This window comes from Austrofundulus limnaeus, unplaced genomic scaffold (genome assembly GCF_001266775.1).
Source record: "Austrofundulus limnaeus strain Quisiro unplaced genomic scaffold, Austrofundulus_limnaeus-1.0 Scaffold22, whole genome shotgun sequence".
NCBI lineage: Eukaryota > Metazoa > Chordata > Actinopteri > Cyprinodontiformes > Rivulidae > Austrofundulus > Austrofundulus limnaeus.
In genome coordinates, this window is record NW_013952424.1 from 2,397,457 (window position 1) to 2,403,714 (window position 6,258).

The window sequence follows — 6,258 nt, forward strand, 5'->3', positions numbered from 1 at the left end:
TCTTTACCCCCAAAAATATAGAAAAATTAGAAAACTATTTTAAATGAGCAGTTTTCTGAAAACAACTTTTAAACCTTTTTCAAAGAATCCATACATATAAATACAGCTAACTCATTTATAAAGTATACCAACAGTGGAATTTAAAGTACCCGTGACATCCTTCAAATACAAACAGTCAAAGAAAACATCTTTATATTAAAGAAATGTGGCATAATACACAATTTTGCCCATTTCGTTGCACAACTGGCATATTTTATTTTAAACATAGCTCTATCTTAGCGAAACAGGAAGTGACATCCAAGGGGAACTCTAAGAAAACTCTCCAGCCCTTGTTTATTGAAACAAAATTAGTTGGCCTCTTATTATTCTCTCTCTGACAGTGAGTCAAAATAATCTAAAAAAAAACGTTCCTCTCTACAGTCTGTGTTGTTAATCATTGTAGCAATGCTCTGTTTACATGCAGACATTCCTGTTTGACATCACTTCTTGTTATTTCACATACAAATATTTCAACAAATGTTCATTTCAGCAGTGTAATTTTTTATTTTTACAGTATGTTAGCAATTATAGCTTTCCAAGCATTCATATTTATTACAAAACTTAGATGTCATTGGAACTTTAAGCTGATATTCTGAAAACACAAGACCTATTATTCCTTCAAATAATGCATCTTTATGTTGAAAAATGAAGTTACAAGATACAACATAAAACCATATTTTTGTATCATCATCATCATCAACAACAACAACACAGTGTAAACTGCCACTGCTTAAAAAAATGATTCTAAACAATTATATTTGTGAGAACTGTTCAATGAACCAGAATGCCCAAATAGGAGGGCTAAAGTTTATTTTTTCTCAGTGTTGATTCTTAATAAACATACTGATTATTTTTTTCTCAGTGCTTATATGTTGATTATAATAAACATATTTAATATTTAATATTATAAACATACTGATAAAAAGCTATCAAAATTGTGAAAAATAATAATTAATCAGGTTGTGCATCACTTTAAGTGGTATAATGTATCTTTTCAGTTCAATCTCATAGTTTAAGAGTTCTCGCCCACCACAGCTGAGAATGCTAAACCAATTCCACCTTTCTTCCATTTGATTCTTCGTGCTTGTTTTTGTTGATTTGCTTCTCGTTTTGTTTCACCCCACTCGGTGCACTCTGGGAATACATTTATTGGTTTTTGTCAGAGGAATCAAAGCAGAGTTAATGCAATTCGGACCTGCATCAATATTCAGCCGTGTGGGAAGCAGGCAGCAGTGTCCGAGATGAAAGCAGTTATGAAATCGTGGCTGAGTGGGTTACGCAAACACACACACACACACGCACGCACGCACGCACGCATGCACGCACGCACACACACACACCACACCACACCACACCACACCACACCAGAGTGTATTATAAAGCACTTGATTACCAGAGCTGACGAATGTGTGTCTTTACAGTAATTGTGCAGTTAGACTTAATGTTTCTGAACAAAACTGTAACAGTCACATTATGTTYTAGTTTCTCATCGTGCATCTTTTTTTTTTACTCTGTCAGACACTGTCAGATGTTTTTGAGCTTGAACAAAATGAGTGTGCAGATAAAGTGGAGAGACAGACTGCTGGCCCTTTGGCCCTCAGTCAGCTGTAGGTATTTCACAGAGACCGGCTGATCATATGTGACCTTTTCTTATTGCATAAAAACTAAATAACTTGAATATTTAGGCAGCACACTTTATCAAACCTGTCTATCATCAAAGAAAAGCCATTATTGATATCAAACTGTTTTTTATTCATTGTGGAAAGTAAGATTGGGTCAGTTTGCCTCATGAAGGTTGGATATTAGTTTCTATAGGAACTAGATTGATGTCTATTACTGAAATGGATCTAAAAAAGCAAGTATAGTTTGTTCTGTGATAATAACCTTGAGGAGTAAATAAAATAAAAAATAACACTTTTTTAAATTAACTATTTAAAGCTTGTGAATGAATGTGTAGTTTGTGTTTCCAGAGTACGTTAATAAATGTTGCTTCTCGTGAAAACAAAGCAACGGTGTGTGATTAAAGACACTCTTTAATATTAGAAGTCAGTTTTATGCTGTTATTTATCTTCAAGAAGGTTGTTGTTGCTGATTAAACATATTATAGTCAGTGGAGCCTACACATCATCTATCAGTTTAGCTCTTTGTGTACTGCTGCATGATTGCAGCCGTAGAAAGAAGCATCGTTGTCATAATGTGTACCTTTTTTTCACTTCCTCGTATTCTGTTACTCTGCCTCATGAAGACCTAAGTGTATTGTGTAACAGAAATATGCTAATTCAACTTTTTTTTTTTTGCTGTTGTTGTTTTTATAACTTTGATAGTTTATCAGAGATGCAACAGAGTAAATTAACTGGCCTTTTGCTTGTGGTTTCTCGTTTTGTTTTACTTCTAAAAACATTTTCTTTGGCTGCGCTGATCGTGATTGACCACAGGTTCCCATTTTTTATGATTCACCAACTTTAATATATTTAAAGCTTCTGTTTTACATCTCATTTTAATGGCATATAACTCAAACAAGTAGAACATTTACAAAACTTTGTCCTCACATGTTCAGTTTCCTTTTTTGGTCTTGGACATTGGACAACTTGTGCATTAAAAGCCATAATGGAAAGGGTGGTTCTGAAACATGGTGGCTTCTCTGGAAAAAAAATACTTCCTGGTATTTTTAGTTTATATCTCTCTRTTTGCGCAATGTTACAAGATGTAYCATATTTATTCAAGTATAATACGTAMAATTAAATCCATAAAAATCATCCATAAAGTTGGGGGGTAGTACTATACGCCGATAAATATTCCTACTTATGTATTTTAACTGAAATATTGGCTTCATTCACAAAATGCCTGAGTCCGGAAATGAGACCGTGTCGTAAAAAGCGGTTGAAACGAGCTTACCTTTGATGCTCATCCGTGCTTCAGAGCGAAATAGTAACAGATCCAGGCAGGCGACATGATGTGAAAAAAAGTGGGGGGAAAGTATTCCTGCACCTTAGTAATGATAGCGAACTAATGACACTAGCGTGTGACCGGGCCGCTCCTCGAACAACAACAAACACATGTTCGTCTGTAATGGCTGCCGTCTACCGGTGTTCTGAAAAAAGTTTGTATCCCTGAAAAAACGTTTCCCCACCAAAGGGGGCGCTCGCGAGTAGGAAGTAATCTGCTTTTCCCCCACAAGATGGCCCAAATCTCATGTGAAGTCCCTGACTTTTGTGTTGGCGCATCCTGGTGGACCATGTGTAAAATGCCAGAATTCATATGATGCTGCTACAGCTGATATACTGTATATTTGTTATCAAAATACCTTTTAGTACATATGTTGTTAAAATGAAATGAACAGTCCAATGATCATTTTACTGATATATATAAAGATTGCAAAGGCTGAAAAATCTTGAAGTCTGTATGAAATTGGAGGTAGTTTGAGGGTTTTTTTTATGCTTTTTAAGCTAAAAAAAAAAGGGGGGGTTGTATTATACATGAGATCGTATTATAAATACGTTATATTTGTTTAAGTTTATTTTGTTTTATTCATCAGTACTAACTTTTAGTTACCAAATTATGCATTTATGTTGACATGGAGGATGGCTGGCTGGCTGGCTGACTGGCTGGCTGGCTGGCTGGCTGGCTGGCTGGCTGGATGGATGGATGGATGGATGGATGGATGGNATGGATGGATGGATGGATGGATGGATGGATGGATGGATGGATGGATGGATGGATGGACGGACGGACGGATGGATGGATCTGTTCATTCTTCTTCTATTCCCTGCCTGCCTTTAGAGCAAATGCTCCTCCACTGATGCTGAATAACAACCGTCAGCAGGAGCTCCACATCACAACACATCCAGCGAGAAATGAACATCGCATTTACTTTGACAACATAATTGTAATCACCAAACAAAACAGGTCTGYGGTTTAGAATTAGCATGTTGTTCCCACTTCAGTCAGATAAGAAGAAATTAAGCTAAATGCTTTGTTTGTTGTGTGCGGATGATCTTCCTAAATCGACCCCACTCCAACTAATCTGGGGAAATGCCAGGTGTAGTCTCTGTTTCCTGGAAAACAAAACGACGCCTGAAACGCTTTGTACGGATTTCACACAGGAAAGGGTGGTCGAAGTTCTTGTGAGCGGGGCAGGGCTATTTTTTTAAATAGTTCACATATAGTTCACTAATTTTGATAATGCTGAGATGGTGGTCGGAGCAGACACTGTAATCCTGGACTGGACTTTGGGGATTATGGTGGGATTGTCTGGGCACTGCACAGTGGGAGCAGATTGAAGCTGTTTTCTCATGCATGTCGTCTCAGAAAGAGCAGGGGGTGGAGGGGTTGGCGTATCATTGATCTGAAAAAAAAAAAGAATGATTGGTCTGTTTGGGTAAAATCCTGTTAGAACTTTGCATACAGTCAGCACAGATTGAGTTTCTGCAGCCAACACAAAGCTGAGCTGAACTAAACCACAATCCAGGAACATCCCAAAAATATTGGCCCCGGCAGAACAGAAGCAAGAGGAAACAGCCACATTAGCCTGCAGCACAGTGCATTCAGTATTCTAGACCAACATCAGATATACATTTTATTTCTTTTCTCTTCGATGGCTGTGTGCCAGCACTCAACAGCTGCGGTGACTTCAGGGYAACAGGCTCTCAGCGCCTCAGGCAACAGTCGCTGCCTTGTAAAGCGAAGCAGCTCATCAACATGACCGACTGTTGGTGKGTGTCCTTGAGGAAGGGCAGGGTGCAAACACGTCGCCAACTGGTTGCTACCACAAGGAAAAAAAATCCGAAAGAGTTCAACTAAAACTCATCCTGAAAAATACAGGAATTTTAAGAAGAAAATCTTMATCTTACCAAAACAAGTAAAGCATTTTTTTGTTTAATTTATTGTTTAATAAAAAAAACAGTGTATTACTTTTTTATAAATTGGTTATTAAAGACTTTGTTGTGCCAGATTTAATCACAAACTCCTACCTTGGTTGAACGTTTTCAGTGTAATCTGAGTTGTGTTTATTGTGTCATCATTCTGTGCTGCTACTCTGCAGTGTCAGCAAATCGTTTTACAAATCTGATTTTTTATTTTTACAAATGGAAGCGCAAATTGGTGCTGGTGTGCGTGAAAAGAGTTACGAGCGTCTGTCTGTCTTATTAGAAGTATTTGCACTCGTTGCACAGCCTGCGAAAGGATACGGCTTTCCTCCTCACTACCACATCACACAGCCCCGCTCACTTCTTCTTCCCGTCTGCGCCTCTTCGCATCTTGTTTTCTAGCGTTTTGGAGGAAGTGTGACCTCCAGGGGAGAGAGGAGCCGTGTGCGTCGAAGGTCCTCATAAAGATCTGGTGGTTACAGGGCGCAGATGAGTCCACCCACTTGTCTCTAAAACACTAAAAAGGACAAAAACAGTRCATACTACATGGACACCCACATGCTTAAAGGTTAGCAAATGGAGAAACAAAACTGTGGTTCTCGTARTTAACTTTGTCTTCTCCTCACATCTAGCAACTGCATGCGTCACAGCTACTGTAAAACAAACACCTATTATAGCCGAGAGCTGTGACTCAACCATCCCCCAGTAAGCCCAGCCAAAGCCCTGGAAACACTGGTTTTAASTGGCGTGTCTCGGCCTGCCAGACACAAAGCCTGCAGGCTCAGGGGAAAAACAAGTCACCACCTTCTTGACTCAACAGGGTCCAAAGAAACGTCTACTTTCTGCCTTTTTTACTCCCATTTTCTCTCTAATTTTTTTGTGAAACATTGCAAAGTTCTTCCAATAAACTTGCTTTCATTAATAGTTTGGAGTCTAATAGAAGGATAAGTTCATGATACCATAAAACTTTTAAGAGTAGATTCTTTGCTCTCAGTCTGATCGCTCCATGTTGGAAACATTAGCTCAAATCTCTTAAACTCCTTGCTGTGTTTTTTTTCTTCACAGCAAAACTTTCTCACAGTTTTTTCTCCTCCTCTCCCTCTGTGTTGTGTTTTTCTCCCCCACATGCAGCTTCCTGGACGTGCAGCTCGCGCGATTGGTCGCAGGAGACAGGAAAGTCGACCAATGGGAACGCAGTTACCAGGCAGGCTGCTGCCTTGTTCCGAGGCAGCTGGAGGCCCCTACAGCTGTTCCATTGAAAAGCAGCAGGAGATAATAACATGGGCCCCTTACCACACACACACACACACACACACACACACACACACACACACACACACACACACACACACAC

The 6,258-nt window shown here is 39.0% G+C and overlaps 1 long non-coding RNA gene across 2 annotated transcripts in view; it reads left to right on the plus strand.

The window, feature by feature from the left end:
* Positions 1-6,220, plus strand: part of LOC106514777 (uncharacterized) — a 7,919-nt gene extending 1,699 nt beyond the window's left edge. For both annotated transcript variants that reach the window (XR_001309928.1, XR_001309927.1), the window contains exon 3: positions 6,036-6,220. This is a non-coding gene — a long non-coding RNA (uncharacterized LOC106514777). The remainder of the gene's footprint in view (positions 1-6,035) is intronic.
* Positions 6,221-6,258: the final 38 nt, after the last annotated feature.